This window comes from Phyllobates terribilis, unplaced genomic scaffold (assembly GCF_046119375.1).
Source record: "Phyllobates terribilis strain yellow unplaced genomic scaffold, ASM4611937v1 Scaffold_2__4_contigs__length_985480577, whole genome shotgun sequence".
NCBI lineage: Eukaryota > Metazoa > Chordata > Amphibia > Anura > Dendrobatidae > Phyllobates > Phyllobates terribilis.
In genome coordinates, this window is record NW_027362762.1 from 811,341,397 (window position 1) to 811,363,700 (window position 22,304).

Sequence of the window (22,304 nt, forward strand, 5' to 3'; positions counted from 1 at the left end):
AAGCCAGAAGGGTGGAGCAGGATTAAATAGGCCAACAAGGTCATGTGACCAGCAAAGGAAAAAACCTAAGAGCAAGGTTCTAACAGTACCCCCCCTTCTAAGAGGATCCTCCGGATCCCCTAGGACCAGGCTTATCAGGAAATCTCCTGTGAAACGCTCTGATAAGTCTGGACGCGGAAACATCATCTGACCTCACCCAAGAGTTATCCTCGGGTCCGAAACCTTTCCAGGCCACCAGATACTGCAAACTACCTCTACACCGTCTAGAGTTAAGGATGCGAGAAATTTCATATTCCCCGTCCTCCACCACCGGAGGAACAGAGGCAGAGGCGTCACCATCCGACACAACAGCTTTTTTTAACAGAGAGACATGAAATACCGGATTAATTCTCCAGGAGGTAGGAACCTCCAACCTAACAGCAGATTGGTTGACAACCTGAAGCACCTTAAAGGGCCCTACAAACTTGGGACCCAATTTCTTAGAAGGAATCCTCAACCGCAGATTCCTAGAGGACAACCAAACCATGTCACCAACAGCGAACAAAACCTCCTGTCGTTTCCTATCAAAGTAGTCTTTAGATTTTCTGTTGGCCTCCTGAAGATTACCACGCACATCCGTCCAAACTCTCTCCAAATCACCGGAAAAATTCTCCTCCTCAGGCACGGCAGATCCCAACTTGGAGAACGACCCAAACGACGGATGTCTCCCAGAACAACAAAAAAAAGGCGAACAACCAGCAGAAGAAGATGTATGATTGTTCAGAGCAAATTCAGCAAGTGGCAGAAACTCAGACCACCCCTCTTGATTGTCTGCCACAAAACAACGCAAGAACTGCTCAACATCCTGGTTTTTCCTTTCTGTCTGGCCATTAGATTCAGGATGATATCCGGACGAGAACGACAGATGAACTCCCAACCTGTCACAAAAGGCACGCCAAAAACGAGCCACGAACTGAGGACCCCTATCAGAAACAATGTCAGTAGGAACGCCATGAAGTCTGACAATTTCCTTGACAAAGGCCTTAGCGAGAGTTTTAGCGCAGGGCAGTTTGACGAAGGGAACCAAGTGACACATCTTGCTAAAACGGTCCACGACCACCCAGATGACAGTAAAACCCTCAGAGGGGGGAAGGTCAGTTATAAAGTCCATAGCCAAATGTGTCCAAGGAGCACTGGGAACCTCCAAAGGACAAAGCAACCCCGCAGCAGGAGTATGTGAGGACTTAGATCTAGCACATATAGTACATTGACGCACCCACTTAATGACTTCCTTCTGCCATCCAGGCCACCAAAAACTGCGACCCACCAGTCTCTTGGTCTCAGAGATTCCGGGATGACCTGCCAACCGAGATTCGTGACACTCAACAAACAAATCTCTCCTAAAGGTCCCAGGCACAAACAACCTCCCATGAGGAGTGTTAGATGGGGCATTCTCCTGTGCTTTAAGAATCTCATCCTCCAAAACGGAGTCCAAAGCAGCTATCACAACACCTTCTTGTAAAATGTTCTCCTCTTTCTCAGCACCGACTATGGGAGAAAAACTGCGAGACAAGGCATCCGCCTTAACATTCTTAGTACCAGGGATGTAAGTAACGGAGAAATTAAACCGCGAGAAAAACAGTGCCCACCTAGCCTGACGGGCATTCAGGCGCTTGGCAGCATCAAGATATATCAGAATTTTATGATCCGTAAGAACCTGAACGGGAAATTCCGCACCTTCCAAGAAGTGGCGCCAGTGTTCAAATGCGAGTTTAATAGCCAATAATTCCCGATTACCAATATCGTAATTCAGTTCAGTCTCCGAAAATTTTTTTGAAAAAAAGGCACAGGGATGTAATCCATCCCCGTTATCCTGAGACAATACTGCGCCAACCCCCACCGAAGAAGCATCAACCTCAACCAAAAACGGCTTAGTCATATCAGGCTGCATAAGGATGGGAGCAGAGGTGAACCTCTCCTTGAGATACACAAAAGCTTCAATGGCCTCAGAAGACCACTGAACCGCATCAGCACCTTTCCTGGTGAGTGTTAGAACCTTGCTCTTAGGTTTTTTTTCCTTTGCTGGTCACATGACCTTGTTGGCCTATTTAATCCTGCTCCGCCCTTCTGGCTTTGCTGGACTTCATTGTATATCTACTTTCTAGCTAGCCTGTGCTCTGTGTCTTGCTCTGTTAGTTTGCTTGGTCTACTGACCTCTATGTTCTATATATTTTGTTTGTTCGTCTGTCTGCTACTATTTCTGTTAGGAGGTGTCCCATATTCCTCCCAGTCCTTAGTACTTGTAGGGATTCCTCCCCCACATCTATAGGTCTTCGTACAGACTAGCTTAGGACTTTAGCAGGTCTGATCGCAGGATCAGGTTCCCTGTTACATCGTAGGGATTCAGCTGAGTTCTATCGTAGGGACAGATCTCCTCTCTTTCCTTAGCTCTGGTAGCAGAACATAACAGTAAGTCCAGCCAGCAAATTCTCTAAGGAAAGATTTTTTTTGTTCCATCATGGTGTCGGTTCAGGATTTGGCTAAACACCTGCAGGGACTCTCTCTGGAAGTGGCCGAGCTCCGTCAGCACGTGAGTAACTGTCCTGGAGCATATTTCTTGGAGCCTAAGGTATGTTTGCCGGATTTATTTTTTGGTGAACATCGAGAATTTTTTTCATTTAAAAATGCTTGCTTATTGTATTTTCGTTTGAGACCCAAGTCCTCTGGGGATGAATCCCAGCGCGTAGGGTTCATAATGTCACTTTTGCGCAAAGAGCCTCAGGAGTGGGCCTTTTCTTTGCAACCTAGTGATACATGCTTCAGATCAGTGGATAGTTTTTTTTCTGCTTTAGGACTATTATATGATGATCCTGACCGTGTCGCATCAGCTGAGACTGAGTTGAGACGTTTAAAACAAGGATCAGGTAATGTCGAAAAATATTGTACTCATTTTCGTCGTTGGTCCACTCAAACAGGGTGGAACGATTCTGCTCTGAAAAGTCTATTTCTTGCTGGGCTCAGTGAAAGGGTTAAAGACCTGCTAATTGCTTATCCTACACCTGAGGATTTGCAACAGGCTATGCAATTAGCTATACGGGTGGATAGAAGACTGCGTGCTAGGGTTAATGAGAGCAAATCCTCTGCTATGTCAGTTTCTGGTTATGATAATGTGTGTACTAACAGTGGTGAACCGATGGAGATTGGATCGGTGGCACCTCGCTCTCAAGAAAAAGACCGTCGTTTTTCGGAAGGCTTGTGTTTCTATTGCGGAAAATCTGGTCATTTGATTAAAGGCTGTGAGCTTCGTATGAAGAAAGAAAAAAAAATGGTCAGTCTTGCCCGTATTGCCTGTTTAAATTCCAAGGGTATATTTTTAGCTGCTTCCACGATTGCTCAGGAAAAATTAATGGAATTTCGGGTGTTTGTTGATTGCGGGTCTACACTGAATGTAATTGATGGGGGATTCGTGGAAAAACTCAATTTAAAACCTGAACCTTTATCATCCCCCATTGCTGTGGTTTCTGTGGATGGTTCCCCTTTGAAGAATATTACTCTCAAGGTCTGTGAATTTCCTCTCACTATTAATGGTGTTCACCATGAGAAATTGGATTTGGTAGTGTTGAATAACTTGCCTTCTCCAGTAATATTGGGATTGCCCTGGTTAAAATTTCACAATCCTGTACTGGATTGGTCTACCAGTGAAATTAAATCCTGGAGCCATAAATGTTATGACAAGTGTTGTAACGGGCGTATTGCAGCTTTGGATAGGGGAGAATTGCCTGTTCCTATTCAGGATTTTTGGAGAGTTTTTTCTGAGAAAGAATCGCAGGTTTTGCCTCCCCATAGAGACTATGATTGTTCTATTGAATTTGTCCCTGGAGCGACTCTTCCTAAAAGTCGTTTATTTAACCTTACTATTCCTGAGAGGAAGGCTTTGGAGGAATACATACAGACAAGTTTGGCCGCCGGTCACATTAGGCCCTCTAAGTCTCCTGTGGCGGTTGGATTTTTTTTTGTAAAAAAAAAGGACGGCGGTTTACGTCCTTGTCTGGATTTTCGTGAGATTAACAAAATTACGGTACGCAATCCTTACCCACTGCCATTGATTCCTGATCTGTTTAACCAGTTATTGGGGGCCAAGTGGTTCTCTAAAATTGACCTTAAGGGGGCATACAATCTGTTGCGCATGAAGGAGGGTGATGAATGGAAGACTGCTTTTAACACTCCTGTGGGTCATTTTGAGAATCTGGTTATGCCTTTTGGTCTTACTAATGCTCCTGCATTTTTTCAGAATCTGATTAATGACATCCTTAGACCTTTGATCGGTAAAAATGTGGTTGTGTATTTGGATGACATTTTGATTTATTCGCCAGATCTGGAGTCTCATTGGCGGAGCGTGCGTGAGGTATTACAGTTATTAATGGACAATTCGCTTTTTGCTAAGCTGGAGAAATGTGAGTTCGCTGTACAGAGAATTAGTTTTTTGGGCTACATTATCTCCAGCAAAGGTTTTGAGATGGATCCGGTTAAGGTTCAGGCTGTGCAGGAATGGCCTAGGCCTATTGGTTTGAAATCGATACAGAGGTTTTTGGGTTTCGCCAATTACTATAGAAAATTCATAAAAAATTTTTCTAGTATTGTCAAACCTCTGACTGATCTCACCAGGAAAGGTGCTGATGCGGTTCAGTGGTCTTCTGAGGCCATTGAAGCTTTTGTGTATCTCAAGGAGAGGTTCACCTCTGCTCCCATCCTTATGCAGCCTGATGTTACTAGGCCGTTTTTGGTTGAGGTTGATGCTTCCTCTGTGGGGGTTGGCGCAGTATTGTCTCAGGATAACGGGGATGGATTACATCCCTGTGCCTTTTTTTCAAAAAAATTTTCGGAGACTGAATTGAATTACGATATTGGTAATCGGGAATTATTGGCTATTAAACTCGCATTTGAACACTGGCGCCACTTCTTGGAAGGTGCGGAATTTCCCGTTCAGGTTCTTACGGATCATAAAAATCTGATATATCTTGACGCTGCCAAGCGCCTGAATGCCCGTCAGGCTAGGTGGGCACTGTTTTTCTCGCGGTTTAATTTCTCCGTTACTTACATCCCTGGTACTAAGAATGTTAAGGCGGATGCCTTGTCTCGCAGTTTTTCTCCCATAGTCGGTGCTGAGAAAGAGGAAAACATTTTACAAGAAGGTGTTGTGATAGCTGCTTTAGACTCCGTTTTGGAAGATGAGATTCTTAAAGCTCAGGAGAATGCCCCATCTAACACTCCTCATGGGAGGTTGTTTGTGCCTGGGACCTTTAGGAGAGATTTGTTTGTTGAGTGTCACGAATCTCGGTTGGCAGGTCATCCCGGAATCTCTGAGACCAAGAGACTGGTGGGTCGCAGTTTTTGGTGGCCTGGATGGCAGAAGGAAGTCATTAAGTGGGTGCGCCAATGTACTGTATGTGCTAGATCTAAGTCCTCACATACTCCTGCTGCGGGGTTGCTTTGTCCTTTGGAGGTCCCCAGTGCTCCTTGGACACATTTGGCTATGGACTTTATAACTGACCTTCCCCCCTCTGAGGGTTTTACTGTCATCTGGGTGGTCGTGGACCGTTTTAGCAAGATGTGTCACTTGGTTCCCTTCGTCAAACTGCCCTGCGCTAAAACTCTCGCTAAGGCCTTTGTCAAGGAAATTGTCAGACTTCATGGCGTTCCTACTGACATTGTTTCTGATAGGGGTCCTCAGTTCGTGGCTCGTTTTTGGCGTGCCTTTTGTGACAGGTTGGGAATTCATTTGTCGTTTTCGTCCGGATATCATCCTGAATCTAATGGCCAGACAGAAAGGAAAAACCAGGATGTTGAGCAGTTCTTGCGTTGTTTTGTGGCAGACAATCAAGAGGGGTGGTCTGAGTTTCTGCCACTTGCCGAATTTGCTCTGAACAATCATACATCTTCTTCTGCTGGTTGTTCGCCTTTTTTTTGTTGTTCTGGGAGACATCCGTCGTTTGGGTCGTTCTCCAAGTTGGGATCTGCCGTGCCTGAGGAGGAGAATTTTTCCGGTGATTTGGAAAGAGTTTGGACGGATGTGCGTGGTAATCTTCAGGAGGCCAACAGAAAATCTAAAGACTACTTTGATAGGAAACGACAGGAGGTTTTGTTCGCTGTTGGTGACATGGTTTGGTTGTCCTCTAGGAATCTGCGGTTGAGGATTCCTTCTAAGAAATTGGGTCCCAAGTTTGTAGGGCCCTTTAAGGTGCTTCAGGTTGTCAACCAATCTGCTGTTAGGTTGGAGGTTCCTACCTCCTGGAGAATTAATCCGGTCTTTCATGTCTCTCTGTTAAAAAAAGCTGTTGTGTCGGATGGTGACGCCTCTGCCTCTGTTCCTCCGGTGGTGGAGGACGGGGAATATGAAATTTCTCGCATCCTTGACTCTAGACGGTATAGAGGTAGTTTGCAGTATCTTGTGGCCTGGAAAGGTTTCGGACCCGAGGATAACTCTTGGGTGAGGTCAGATGATGTTTCCGCGTCCAGACTTATCAGAGCGTTTCACAGGAGATTTCCTGATAAGCCTGGTCCTAGGGGATCCGGAGGATCCTCTTAGAAGGGGGGGTACTGTTAGAACCTTGCTCTTAGGTTTTTTCCTTTGCTGGTCACATGACCTTGTTGGCCTATTTAATCCTGCTCCGCCCTTCTGGCTTTGCTGGACTTCATTGTATATCTACTTTCTAGCTAGCCTGTGCTCTGTGTCTTGCTCTGTTAGTTTGCTTGGTCTACTGACCTCTATGTTCTATATATTTTGTTTGTTCGTCTGTCTGCTACTATTTCTGTTAGGAGGTGTCCCATATTCCTCCCAGTCCTTAGTACTTGTAGGGATTCCTCCCCCACATCTATAGGTCTTCGTACAGACTAGCTTAGGACTTTAGCAGGTCTGATCGCAGGATCAGGTTCCCTGTTACATCGTAGGGATTCAGCTGAGTTCTATCGTAGGGACAGATCTCCTCTCTTTCCTTAGCTCTGGTAGCAGAACATAACAGTGAGATCGGTCAGAGGTTTGACAATACTAGAAAATTTTTTTATGAATTTTCTGTAATAATTGGCGAAACCTAAAAACCTCTGTATCGATTTCAAACCAATAGGCCTAGGCCATTCCTGTACAGCTTGAACTTTAACCGGGTCCATCTCAAAACCTTCGCTGGAGATAATGTAACCCAAAAACTAATTCTCTGTACAGCGAACTCACATTTCTCCAGCTTAGCAAAAAGCGAATTGTCCATTAACTATTGTAATACCTCACGTACGCTCCGCCAATGAGACTCCAGATCCGGCGAATAAATCAAAATGTCATCCAAATACACAACCACATTTTTGCTGATCAAAGGTCTAAGGATGTCATTAATAAGATTCTGAAAAAATGCAGGAGCATTAGTAAGACCAAAAGGCATAACCAGATTCTCAAAATGACCCACAGGAGTGTTAAAAGCAGTCTTCCATTCGTCACCCTCCTTCATGCGCAACAGATTGTATGCCCCCTTAAGGTCAATTTTAGAGAACCACTTGGCCCCCATTAACTGGTTAAACAGATCAGGAATCAATGGCAGTGGGTAAGGATTGCGTACAGTAATTTTGTTAATCTCACGAAAATCCAGACAAGGACGTAAACCACCGTCCTTTTTTTTTACAAAAAAAAATCCAACCGCCACAGGAGACTTAGAGGGCCTAATGTGACCGGCGGCCAAACTTGTCTGTATGTATTCATCCAAAGCCTTCCTCTCAGGAATAGTAAGGTTAAATAAACGACTTTTAGGAGGAGTCGCTCCAGGGACAAATTCAATAGAACAATCATAGTCTCTATGGGGAGGCAAAACCTGCGATTCCTTCTCAGAAAAACTCTCCAAAAATCCTGAATAGGAACAGGCAATTCTCCCCTATCCAAAGCTGCAATACGCCCGTTACAACACTTGTCATAACATTTATGGCTCCAGGATTTAATTTCACTGGTAGACCAATCCAGTACAGGATTGTGAAATTTTAACCAGGGCAATCCCAATATTACTGGAGAAGGCAAGTTATTCAAAACTACCAAATCCAATTTCTCATGGTGAACACCATTAATAGTGAGAGGAAATTCACAGACCTTGAGAGTAATATTCTTCAAAGGGGAACCATCCACAGAAACCACAGCAATGGGGGATGATAAAGGTTCGGGTTTTAAATTGAGTCTTTCCAAGAATCCCCCATCAATTACATTCAGAGTAGATCCACAATCAACAAACACCCGAAATTCCATTAATTTTTCCTGAGCAATCGTGGAAGCAGCCAAAAATACACCCTTGGAATTTAAACAGGCAATACGGGCATGACTGACCATTTTTTTTTCTTTCTTCATACGAAGCTCACAGCCTTTAATCAAATGACCAGATTTTCCGCAATAGAAACACAAGCCTTCAGAAAATCGACGGTCTTTTTCTTGAGAGCGAGGTGCCACCGATCCAATCTCCATCGATTCACCACTGTTAGTACACACATTCTCATAACCAGAAACTGACATAGCAGAGGATTTGCTCTCATTAACCCTTGCACGCAGTCTCCTATCCACCCGTATAGCTAATTGCATAGCCTGTTGCAAATCTTCAGGTGTAGGATAAGCAATTAGCAGGTCTTTAACCCTTTCATTGAGCCCAGCAAGAAATAGACTTTTCAGAGCAGAATCGTTCCACCCTGTTTGAGTAGACCAACGACGGAAATGAGTACAATATTTTTCCACATTACCTGATCCCTGTCTCAAACGTCTTAACTCAGTCTCAGCTGATGCGACACGGTCAGGATCATCATATAATAGTCCCAAAGCAGAAAAAAAAACTATCCACTGATCTGAAGCATGTATCACTAGGTTGCAAAGAAAAGGCCCACTCCTGAGGCTCTTTGCGCAAAAGTGACATTATGAACCCTATGCGCTGGGATTCATCCCCAGAGGACTTGGGTCTCAAACGAAAATACAATAAGCAAGCATTTTTAAATGAAAAAAATTCTCGGTGTTCACCAAAAAATAAATCCGGCAAACATACCTTAGGCTCCAAGAAATGTGCTCCAGGACAGTTACTCACGTGCTGACGGAGCTCGGCCACCTCCAGAGAGAGTCCCTGCAGGCGATGAGCCAAATCCTGAACCGACACCATGATGGAACAGAAAAATCTTTCCTTAGAGAATTTGCAGGCTGGACTTACTATTATGTTCTGCTACCAGAGCTAAGGAAAGAGAGGAAATCTGTCCCTACGATAGAACTCAGCTGAATCCCTACGATGTAACAGGGAACCTGATCCTGTGATCAGACCTGCTAAAGTCCTAAGCTAGTCTGTACGGAGACCTATAGATGTGGGGAAGGAATCCCTACAAGTACTAAGGACTGGGATGAAAATGGGACACCTCCTAACAGAAATAGTAGCAGACAGACAAACAAACAAAATATATAGAACACTGAGGTCCGTAGACCAAGCAAACTAACAGAGTTAGATACAGAGCACAGGCTAGCTAGAAAGTAGTTATACAATGAAGTCCAGCAAAGCCAGAAGGGCGGAGCAGGATTAAATAGGCCAACAAGGTCATGTGACCAGCAAAGGAAAAAACCTAAGAGCAAGGTTCTAACAGTTACAGCATTTCCTACGACTTTTAGCAGGCAGGTCTGTGCTCTTAAATAGACAGCTTGGGAGTAGGGACTAGTTGTAATTGCAGTCCTTTTGAGGACTAGGTTACAGCATTTCCTAGGACTTTTTTTGCCAGGCAGGTCTGTGCCAGTGCTGTGCAAGTGTTTTTCACAGCAGTTGGCTAAATCTAGCTAAGCAAATCCTTTTTGGCCTTGCAGTGTGTGTTAGTCAGTGGAGTAGCGTATCTGTGTTGCAAGCTACACCAACTGTGTATAGAATACAATTTTTTTTACTGCACCTAGCCAAATAAAACCTTTTGGGCATAGCATCATTCTATTAGGCCATCTATACTAAGCTCCACCAGCTTGCAAATTATTAATAATTTTTATCTGCATCTAGCTCGAAAAATAATTTTGGGCTTGTAGCAGTGTGTGGGACTTATTCTATTAGTCCATCTATGCTAAGCTCCACCAGCTTGCAAATTACAAATAATTTTTAGCTGCATCTTGTCTGGAAAACAATTTTGGGCATAGTAGCAGTGTGTGGTACTCATTCTATTAGGCCATCTATACTAAGCTCCACCAGCTTGCAAATTACAAATAATTTTTAGCTGCATCTAGCCCGGAAAATAATTTTGGGCTTGAAGCAGTGTGTGGGACTTATTCTATTAGTCAATCTATACTAAGCTCCACCAGCTTGCAAATTACAAATAATTTTTAGCTGCATCTAGCTCGGAAAATAATTTTGGGCATAGTAGCAGTGTGTGGTACTCATTCTATTAGGCCATCTAAACTAAGCTCCACCAGCTTGCAAATTACAAATAATTTTTAGCTGCATCTTGTCTGGAAAATAATTTTGGGCATAGTAGCAGTGTGTGGTACTCATTCTATTAGGCCATCTAAACTAAGCTCCACCAGCTTGCAAATTACAAATAATTTTTATCTGCATCTAGCTCGGAAAATAATTTTGGGCATAGTAGCAGTGTGTGGTACTCATTCTATTAGGCCATCTAAACTAAGCTCCACCAGCTTGCAAATTACAAATAATTTTTAGCTGCATCTTGTCTGGAAAATAATTTTGGGCATAGTAGCAGTGTGTGGTACTCATTCTATTAGGCCATCTAAACTAAGCTCCACCAGCTTGCAAATTACAAATAATTTTTATCTGCATCTAGCTCGGAAAATAATTTTGGGCTTGTAGCAGTGTGTGGGACTCATTCTATTAGTCCATCTATACTAAGCTCCACCAGCTTGCAAATTACAAATAATTTTTATCTGCATCTAGCTCTGAAAATAATTTTGGGCTTGTAGCAGTGTGTGGGACTTATTCTATTAGTCCATCTATACTAAGCTCCACCAGCTTGCAAATTACAAATAATTTTTATCTGCATCTAGCTCGGAAAATAATTTTGGGCTTGTAGCAGTGTGTGGGACTCATTCTATTAGTCCATCTATACTAAGCTCCACCACCTGTGTATGTAATAAAATTGTTTTACTGCATCTAACCCAGCCAATCCTTTTGGGCTAATACCACAGTTTGGCCACTCAGCTCTGCTCGGTTCCCATCCATCGTTTTTTGTGCAAACAACTCCAGAGTTGTCAATTAGTTAACCACCAAAATGAGTGGAAAAAGGCCTGCTGCTGGTGGAAAGGGGAATAGGCGTGTTGGGAAGGGAAAAAAGGTTGTGTCCGTGGGGTAGGTGTTAAAGCAACAGTAACATCTGCAGAAGAAAGATCATCTTCCAGCCAAACTAAGATGTCTACTTCTTTTAGCGGACAATGTGATACGATCCCTTTCTTACGGCCACGCCAATCACTACAAATTCCAGATGCGGCACAAAAACAGCAGGTGCTTCAACGGATATCAAGTGCTCCTTTAAGTGGGCTCTCCTCCACCTCAACTTCAACATCACAAATACTCCAGTCCACAGAGGTGTCACCACAATCGCACTTACTTCCTCACAGCTCCCGAGTCTCCAGCTGCCCGTCTGAGTATGGGGTAGAACAGATGGTTGAGTCTGCAGAGCTGTTTACTCATACTATAGCCTAGGAATCAGAGGTCGGCTCCAGAGCTTCTGTGAATCCAGACGAGGAAATTATCTGCACTGATGCCCAGAATCTTTATGAGTCGGATCCAGGACCAGACGCAGAAGGTTCTGACCATAATGTAGACCCTCGTTCCCAAACTGTAACTCCTGTTGGTGGAGACAATGAGGAAGACGATGATGAGACTCAAATACCTGATTGGAGCGACAACTTGAATTTTTTGTCAGGGCAGGAAGAGGTTGGCTCTGAGGACGACGGGTGTGAGAACACACAGGGTGATGATGACGAGGTTGCAGATCCCACTTACTGTCAACCCACAGTCAGCCAGTCGATGAGGTCAGCAGAGGAGGTGGAGGAGGATGCTAGTGACGACGAGGTCAGCTTGCGCCTTCCTGGACAGAGACGTAGTACTGGAAGCACGTCAACAACTGCATCCTCAAACACAACTCTGCCTCTGACCAAAAGTCGTGGTGGCTCTTCAGGCCATCTATACTAAGCTCCACCAGCTTGCAAATTACTAATAATTTTTAGCTTCATCTTGTCTGGAAAATAATTTTGGGCCTGTAGCAGTGTGCGGTACTCATTCTATTATGCCATCTATACTAAGCTCCACCAGCTTGCAAATTACTAATAATTTTTAGCTGCATCTTGTCTGGAAAATAATTTTGGGCATAGTAGCAGTGTGTGGTACTCATTCTAACCAACCGTTTTAAGCAACTCTGGGGCAATTGATGCCACTTAAGTGGTGTCTGTGCCACAAATTTTTGGAAAAAATGGAGACTCTTTTTGGAGTCCCCTTGCTTTGTTTTACGTGACGTTGCCATCGTCAATTAGAGGTGGGTTGGGTCAATTAGAGGTGGGTTGGGTCCCCCCCCCCTTTTTAACCGTAAGGCTTGGGGTAACACAGATGGTTGAGTCTGAAGAGCTCTTTACTCAGAGGTCTGCTCCAAAGCTTCAGTGTCTGCTAGTCAGCGTAGTAACCCAGCTGCGAAGCAAGCTGCACCGCCTATGTATCTAATAATGATTTTTAAATGCATCTAGCCTAGGCAGACTGTGGGGACCCCTAACCAAACCCAGACACTCAGCCCCCTAACGCCATTGACAATACAATCATGTAACTCTTACAACTGGATGGGTGAGGATCGGTCACAGCTTTATTAACTGTTTATACTCATTCCATTAGAAATGCATTTTATTTCTAAAATAATTCAGCTTGTTGCAGCATGCCCTGTGTCTCCAGTCTCCACAATGGCAAGTTGGCCAACAAGTGTAACTCTCCAACATGTCCTTTCTATTTGCAGGCCACGGAGGATCCTGCTTACTCGTATGCAGGACTCCGACCCCCATCCATCACTCTTAACGCTTGTTCCACTCCGTCCTGGAGTCCTGACAGTAATATGTCCAGTCCAATATCCATTAAGTGAACACCGTCGGGCCGTATGAGGCCTGCTTTATCTCCTTCCAGTTGTCCGTGTCGTATCACTACACAGCCTCTGTCTCTTATAAATTTTGCCATCCGAATATTTATTACCTGCCTTGTCCGTTCGATGGCCGTGATGTCTCACGCACCTTGCCATACTGTTCTCGGCACAATCTCTGACCATACTATAGTTAGTTTTGTGAAAAATTCTCTGAAGCGCTCAGTTTCTAGTTTCATTATTGCCATTAGTTATGCGCTCTTGTGATAAGCTATGTCGTTTCCCGCAGCCTGTATAACTAAGATGACCGGACCTCTTGCCTCTCTCCCTACCTTGATTACCTCCATTAGTACCTGTGGCCATTGCAGGCCTCTAATACCTCTCCAGTTCAAATATGTGTTATGAAACTCCAATTTCCACTTTCACCCTTCTTTCTGCACAATATATATACGAGTTCTTAATCATTGCATAGCAAAAAAACAGCAAGGAAGTGGTGTTTATATGTCATGTCCTGCTATGCACCTGTTCAAGGCTGAGTTAATCAGAAATTTAAACACACATACCATGTTAAAATCATATAGCATAGAAACAATGCATATAAATGTAAATAATCAAAATGAAAAAGAAAAGAAGAAAAAAGGAACATATATATAATAATCTATAAATGATCACTCATAATGATACAGCAAATCATGTCTGATGTTTAAACCCGCTGGTACACGTGTATTTAAAGTATAAATCCACCAACTTTCTCTATTAAGGAGCTTTCTCCTATAATCATCCACCAAATCTCCACCAATAGCCACGGCCCACGGAGGGGCCACAACAGTCAGTGAATCCTTCCTTATTTAGTATAGAGTCTACCAATACTTTGGGCGTATTAGCCCAGCTGCGAAGCAAGCTGCACCGCCTGTGTATCTAATGAGAATTTTTAACTGCATCTAGCCTAGGCAGACTGTGGGGACCCCCAACCAAACCCAGACGCTCTGCATCTAACCCAGCCAATCATTTGATAGTATTGCTAGTAGCAGAGTCGCATGGGCTCTAAACCTTGCATAGCCTGTGCATTTTTTCAGATTGCTAAGGATGACCCAACTCGTGTTATCTGTAACATTTGTCACCAAAAGCTAAGTAGAGGCCAAAAAATACATAGTTTGAGTACTTCATGCATGAACCGTCACATGGATATGAAGCATAAGTTGCAGTGCGAAGCTCACTGTGCTACAATGCGGCCTAGCGGGCCGGGACAACCACCATCTGCCCCACCTGTGTCATCCTGGGGAGACTAAAAGCTACTGGGTAGTCTTTTCCAAAAATTTGAGGGAATTACCACAGGAATGGTTTGGAAGAGGTATAAGAGTTTAGGTAGGACATTCATTTTTAGTATACTTATTCTGCCGAACCAGGAAAAATCCTTCACCGTCCAAGAAGTAAGATCTTTATAGAGTTGTTCAATAAAGGGCCCAAAATTAAGATAAAATAGACAGGAGAGGTCTCTATGAATACGAATTCCTAAGTATTTGATACCCTGTGAGGGCCAGGCAAAGGGAAAGTTGGAGTGGATGGAATCCTGTATGGATTTGGGGAGGGAGACATCGAGGGCCTCAGACTTCGCTGCATTGATTTTAAAATTTGACCATGTAACAAAGTGATCTATTTCAGCCATAACAGCAGGGATGGATATATGTGATTGAGTGATATATACTAGGACATCATCAGCAAATGCAGAGCACTTGTACTCGGTGCCTCCCACCTCAATCCACCTAATATTGGGGTTATCGCGAATTGATGAGAGCAGGTGCTCCATCACTAGGATGTATAAGAGAGGAGACAGAGGACATCCCTGCCTTGTCCCATTGGTGATTATGAAAGGTGATGAAAATGTTCCATTTATCTTCAGCCTAGCTGATGGATTGCGATACAGGGCCATGATTTTGGCTATAAAAGGGTCCCCTATACCCCTACCCCAAGCTTTTTAAGAGAATAATATATGGCGTGCCAGGAGACTCTATGGAATGCTTTCTCAGCATCCAACGAGAGTATCTAATTACAACTTTTTAACTGCATCTAGCCCAGGCAATACTTTGGGCCTAGTAGCAGTGTCTGCTAGTCAGCGGAGTTGCCACCGCCTGTAGATCTAATTACAAATTTTTAACTGCATCTAGCCCAGGAAATACTTTGGACCTAGTAGCAGTGTCTGCTAGTCAGCGGATTATCCCACCTGTTAAGCAAGCTACACCACCTGTAGTTTGGACACTTAATTTTTTCAAAGGAAATGCTTCGGGCCCCCGGGACACTCAGTGAAGAGCATCGGGGAGGCACCCCAAGGCACAGGGGCTGGGACTGGCGGTAGGACGCCTTGCGGTGGACCGCCAAGCTCGATCCTTAAAAAAGCTTTTTAACTGCAGCAGTTTTATTGGACGCTACTGGAGCTGGAATTCCCGTGGCTGCTGGCATCAGACTTGCCCTCCAATAGATCCTTGTAAAAGGATTTAAAGCGTACTCATTCAAATTACAGAGACATTTTAAATTAAAAAGCTTAGACCTGCCTCCACCGCAGGGGGGCTCGCTCGACCCACCAGCGGACAGGCACCAGTATTGGGAGAGGGGGGCTGACCGTCAGGGTCCACCACAGCTCTGGCACAAACCCGGCGACACGGAGGTCGCACGGGCAGGAACGGACTGGCCGTGTCAGCTTCGCACTTTTTTGGTTTTAGAAGGGCATGACATGCCTATGTCTGTGTCTCCCCCTCCTTTTACTCCTCCACCTCTTTTCTTCGCATAACTATATGTACTTGTCACTTTTCCATGTGTTAGTTGTGTCTTCTGAGCAGTTTGTCAGGTTTTGGACACCTTTGAAGGTGTTTTCTATGTGTTTTTGTTTGCCTGCCATTGGTTTTAACGGTGTTCGACGAACAGTTCGACGAACAGTTCGGCGAACATACGGGTGTTCGACGAACCGAACCGAACTCGAACACTACGGGGGTGGCTCAACTGTAATCCATAGCTTTCATTTCAATGGACATGGAAAGTCATATGGATGACAGACTTATATATCAGGCTCTGCCAGGTACAACAAATCATAGCATTAAAGAAAAAAATGCACTTTGCTTGCTGTCTAAAGCAGTATGTGAATAATATGCGAATTTCTGCTGTGTTGCCAAAAAACATTTTTCCCAGGAAAACCACTTTAGTAAACAGATTTACAGCTTTTGTGAAAATACAGCCAATATACAAAAATGCTAGTCTGTGATCAATACTGTTATCAGCACCCTTCATGTTATAGGCTGTATTGCAAAATACTAGTGAAAAAAATGTATAAGGAGAGTGCTGCCCAAGTTATGCTTAAAAAATATATAAATTCGCCTGCATTAAAAAACAAAGGCGGATATAATCCCAACCAAATACGCAGTCTCACAAAGCAAAGGCAATTATTGCATGAACCAACAATGTCCCACCGAATGTTTAACCCCTTTCTGACGTGGGGCGTAATAATACGTCCCTGTGCTCTGGGCCTATTGGACCAGATACGCATTATTGTACCCTGGCGATCACAACCGCACAGAGAGTGTGCGGGCGCAGTCGCCGCCAGGTGTCAGCTGTTTGTCACAGCTGACACCCGGTACTATGTGCCAGGAATGGTGCTGCACCGTTTCCGGCACAGTAACCCTCAAAATGCTGCGATCAAAGTCCGGTGCAGGCACCAGTAAGAGCGCGCCTCTTACCTTCTATCCGGCATCCAGCGCTGTGTATGCCGGGTCCCGATAGTTGCTATGGTGACCTGGTCACCAGGCATCAGCATGTTAGATAGATTGTGCTTAGTGCACAATCTACCTAACTTGTGTGTGCAGGGGCTGACAGCCTGCCCAGTTTAGGGGATGATGCTTCATCCTTATGCTGTGCAATTGATCAGCCTGCGAAAAATGAAAGTCCCATAGTGGAACAAAGTGTAAAAGTTAAAAAAAAAGTCTCAGAAAGTGAAAAACATTTTTTAAAAAAATAAAAAAAATTGTAAAAATATAAAAATAATGAATAATAATCCAAAAAAATAAAAATATACTGTACCCATAAATAAATATTATAATGAAAAAAACAAAAAAACAATAAAAGTACACATATTTGGTGTTGCTGCGTCCGTAACGACTTGACCTATTAAACTGTCCCACTATTTAACCCCTTTAGTGAACACGGTAAAAAAACAACAAAAAAATGATGCTTTATCATCATACCCCCAAACAAAAAATGGAATAAAACACTATCAAAAAGACGAATGTAAATAAAAATGTTACCGCTGAAAACATCATATTGTCACGCAAAACACAAGCCAACATACAGCTCCATCAGCTGAAAAATAAAAAAGTTATAGCTCTCAGAATAATGTGATGCAAAAAATTTTTTTTCTAGAAAATTGTTTTTATCGTGTAAAAGCACCAAAACATAAAAAAAAAGATATAAATGTGGTATCGCTGACCCAAAGAGTAAAGCTGCCTTATCAATTTTACCACATGCGGAACGGCATAAAAACACCCCCAAAAAAACAATTCCTAAATTGTTGGTTTTTGTTTATTCTGCCTCCCAAAAATCGGAATAGAAAGCGATTAAAATATGTCACGTGTCCGAAAATGGTACCAAGAAAAACGTCAACTTGTCCTGCAAAAATCAAGCCCTTTAATGACTGTCGGCAAAAATATGGAAAAATTATAGCTCTCAAAATATGGCGATACAAAAACTAGTCTTTGCAATAAAAAGGTTTTTTTTAGTGTGTGACAGCAGTCATAAAAACCCGATATAAATCTGGTATCGCTGTAATCGCACTGACCCGAAGAATAAAGTTGTTTAATCACTTATACCGCACAACGAATGTCATAAAAAATAATCTCTAGGTTTAGGGGTGTGCTAGGGTTAGGGTTGTGCTAGGGTTGTGCTAGGGTTAGGGATGCGCTATGGCCTAGGGATGTGCTATGGGTTAGGGATATGGTTAGGGTGGTAATAGGGTTAGGATTAGTGTTGAGCCACCCCCGTAGTGTTCGAGTTCGGTTCGGTTCGTCGAACACCCGTGTGTTCGCCGAACTGTTCGTCGAACTGTTCGTCGAACACCTTCGAACACCGTTAAAACCAATGGCAGGCAAACAAAAACACATAGAAACACATAGAAAACACCTTCAAAGGTGTCCAAAAGCTGACAAACTGCTCAGAAGACATAACTAACACATGGAAAAGTGACAAGTACATATAGTCATGCGAAAATAAAAGAGGTGGAGGAGTAAAAGGAGGGGGAGACACAGATATAGGCATGTCATGCCCTTCTAAAATCCAAAAAGTGAGAAGCCGACACGGCCAGTCCGCTCCTGCCCGTGCCACCTCCGTGTCGCCGGGTTTGTGCCAGAGCCGCGGTGAACCCTGACGGCCAGCCCCCCTCTCCCAATACTGGTGCCTGTCCACTGGTGGGTCGAGCGAGCCCCCCTGTGGTGGAGGCAGCTCTAAGCTTTTTAATTTAAATTGTCTCTCTAATTTGAATGAATACACTTTAAATCCATTTACAAGGATCTATTGGAGGGCAAGTCTCATGCCAGTGTAGCACCCCGAGGGCTCGGCTGCTACAGGGGTATTGCACCTCGAACCAGAGGTGTGGTATTCCACTCCCGGGTAAGGATGGAGTGTGGACTAGAACTCAGTTAGCTGCATGCACCGCATACATCCCATTTCCGGGGGACAGATCAACGGTACTCCCACCAGATAGATGTGCAGGTACGACAGCGTCTGTCCCTGGCTGGAGTGGGAGGGGGGGAGGAATATCCCAGTGGTGCAGGAGCAGAGAGGGGAGGGACTCTGGGCATAGGAAGGAGCCCATTGGTGGCTAGTCACCTGGGCTCGGGTGTCAGAGGGAGTATAAAAGGTGGGCACCATCTTAGCAGTTCAGTCAGACAGAAAAAGAGGAGAAGAGTAGTGACAGGGAGCAGCAGCCCTGTCTGGGTGCTGCTCCTGAAGGGAGCAAGAGAGAGAAAGACAGGAGGAAAGGAACAAGGAACAAGGAAGGAATGGAACCTGGAGAAAGGCCCAGAGACATGAAGGAAGAGGGAACCCGAACACGCTAGGAGTCAGCGGGTGAAGGGTTGGCAGATCAGGGTACCGGATCCTGAACTGGTGGAGGCCACTTATCCTCAGCCAGGAACCGGAGGTCGTGGCCACGTCTTGGCGCGACCACTCACTACACTCACCACGAAGGCACGCCACATAGGGTCAGGGAAACCGGAGATAGGTTTCGCCACCAGAAGGCCCGAGGAAGCTGGACTTGGGTGGGTCCCTAGTGGGGACGGCCAGAGAAAGGAACGGAGAAAGGAGTTCAAGGTCACACTCTGGAACTGCCTGGGGGTTGGTCGAGCCCCGTACCTGGTGGACGCAGCACGGCTCGGGTCGTCATCACCTGCAGGACTGACACTGATAACATCTGTGAGTAAAGCATTGAAAACTGCAATCAGTCTGTGTTCCATCGCACTACCAGCACTAAAGGTACCGGGACGCCCTTTCTATCACTCCCTTCACCCGCACCAGCTGCCCTGAGGCCAAACCTCTCCCGTTGGGGGTTATACCACCATTGCTGCGCGCATACCACCGGCCTCAGCGGACTGTTCTGCAGCGGCGGCCTTGCGACCGCAAATCAACGGGTGGCGTAGTCGACACTTAAACAACATCTACAAAGACTGCCACACACTTAGTTTGACCACCCTGGGCACGGACCGGGTCCCCGCCACTCGGAGACTACTACCCCCATCGGATCTGGCTCCGGGTATTCCCCCGCGCACACGTGCGCCGCACTACAGCACTGGCCCAGGGGGCGCGTCACCAGCAGCCGCGGTAATTCCAGCTCCAGTAGCGTCCACTAAAGCTGCTGCAGTTAAAAAGCTTTTATAAGGATCGAGCTCGGCTGTCCACCGCAAGGCATCCTACTGCCAGTCCCAGCCCCTATGCCTTGGGGTGCCTCCTGATGCTCTTCACTAAGTATCCCATGGTCCCGAAGCATTTCCTTTGAAAAAATTAAGTGTCTAAACTACAGGTGGTGCAGCTTGCTTAACAGCCGGGATAATCCGCTGACTAGCAGACACTGCTACTAGGCACAAAGTATTTCCTGGGCTAGATGTAGTTAAAAATTTGTAATTAGATACTCTCGTTGGATGCTGAGAAAGCATTCCATAGAGTCTCCTGGCACGCCATATATGATTCTCTTAAAAAGCTTGGGGTAGGGGTCTAGGGGACCCTTTTATAGCCAAAATCACGGCCCTGTATCGCAATACGTCACCTAGGCTGAAGATAAATGGAACTGTAGCACCCTGAGGGCTCGGTTGCTACAGACGTATTGCACCTCACCCAGAGGTGTGATATCTCACTCTCAGGTAAGGATGGAGTGTGGATCAGGACCCGACACCTGCATGCATTACACCACATTGCCGTGGGGCAGGGCGACCAATATGCCCCTGAGATGGGCACGACAGTCCCTGTCCCTGGCTGGAGTGGGGGGAGGGAACACTGAGGAAGGGGAACCCTGTAGTGCAGGAGCAGGGAGGAAGCAGTTCCTGGGTGCATTGAGAAGGGAGTATAAAAGGTGGGCACCATCTTAGTTCAGTGCAGAGAAGTCTGAGCAGAAGTGGCAGGGAGCAGGGGCTCTGCATGAGCTCTGCTCCGGAGGCGGGCCTAGTAACAGAGGCCCAGGCCTGGAAGAGGGAGAAGGAAGGAAGAGGAGTGGAGAAGGCTCCAGGAACGAGGAATGAAGGGATCCCAGGGGTGCGGACGGGCGAGTCGCCACCGCACGCCCGAATCCACCTGCGTGGAGGGGTCAGGCCAAAGGGGGAGACCGGTCCCCGAACTAGTGGAGGCAGGAAACGACCCTCAGCTAGAAACCGGAGGCTCTGACATTTTATGTGGCGCAGCCCCTCGCTACACCCGCTAGGAAGGCACCACATAGGGTCAGGGAAACTGGCGCCAAGTTTACCAAGAGGAGGCCCGAGGCAGCCGGACAGAAGTGTTGGTAAGAAAGGCCAGACAAAGGACACACAAAGGGGGTCCTGTGAAGTGCTCCAAAGTTATCTGGGAGTTGTCTGAGCCCCTCACCTGGTGAGCACAGTACGACGTGGGCAGCCGTTACCTGCAGACGTGGTCTGGATAATAAGAACTGTGAGTAAAGGCCCTGAACTGCATCACTGACTCCGTGTCGTTACTGCTGCTGCCCTGCACCATCACCCCCATCCTCCGCATACACTGCCCTGAGGCTATACTCCTCCCGTGGGGAGTTATGCTACGCTCTGCTGCACCCACAACACCAGCCTCAGCGGTCTGCCCTGTAGCGGCGGTTCACTCTGACCGCAATCCACGGGTGGCGTAGTCGGACATTTAAACATCAAAACCACATAAATAGTTCCGCCACTGGTTTGACCGCCCTGAGCCACGGAACCGGGTCGCCGCCACGAAGACTACAACCACCAGCATCCACCAAAAAGGGTCCGGCTCCGGGTGTCCCAAGGCCCAGGGGGTGCGTCAGAACATTTTCATCACCTTTCACAATCACCAATGGGACAAGGCAGTGATGTCCTCTGTCCCCTCTCTTATACATCCTAGTGACGGAGCACCTGCTCTCATCAATTCACCATAACCCCAATATTAGGTGGATTGAGGTGGGAGGCACCGAGTACAAGTGCTCTCTATTTGCTGATGATGTCCTAGTATATATCACTCAATCACATATATCCATCCATGCTGTTATGGCTGAAATAGATCACTTTGTTACATGGTAAAATTTTAAAATCAATGCAGCGAAGTCTGAGGCCCTCGATGTCTCCCTCCCCAAATCCATATAGGATTCCATCCAGTCCAACTTTCCCTTTGCCTGGCCCTCACAGGGTATCAAATACTTAGGAATTCCTATTCATAGAGACCTCTCCCATCTATGTTATCTTAATTTTGGGCCCTTTATTGAACAACTCCATACAGACCACGGTTGGCAAGTTAGAACTGTAAGATTCACTACGTGAACCACTGGTGTTTTGTGGAAAAGCACATGTACACTGCGTTCCAAATTATTATGCAAAAAGTGTTTAGGAGTGATAAGGGAAGAATTTGTTTGTCAGTTAAACTCATTGATGGTGATGTGTGTCAGGGCTCTTTATATCACTGTAAGCAATTGCAGACACCTGTGCTAATTAGTTTGGCAGGTGTGTCCAATGAAAGGCAAGACTACTTAAGAA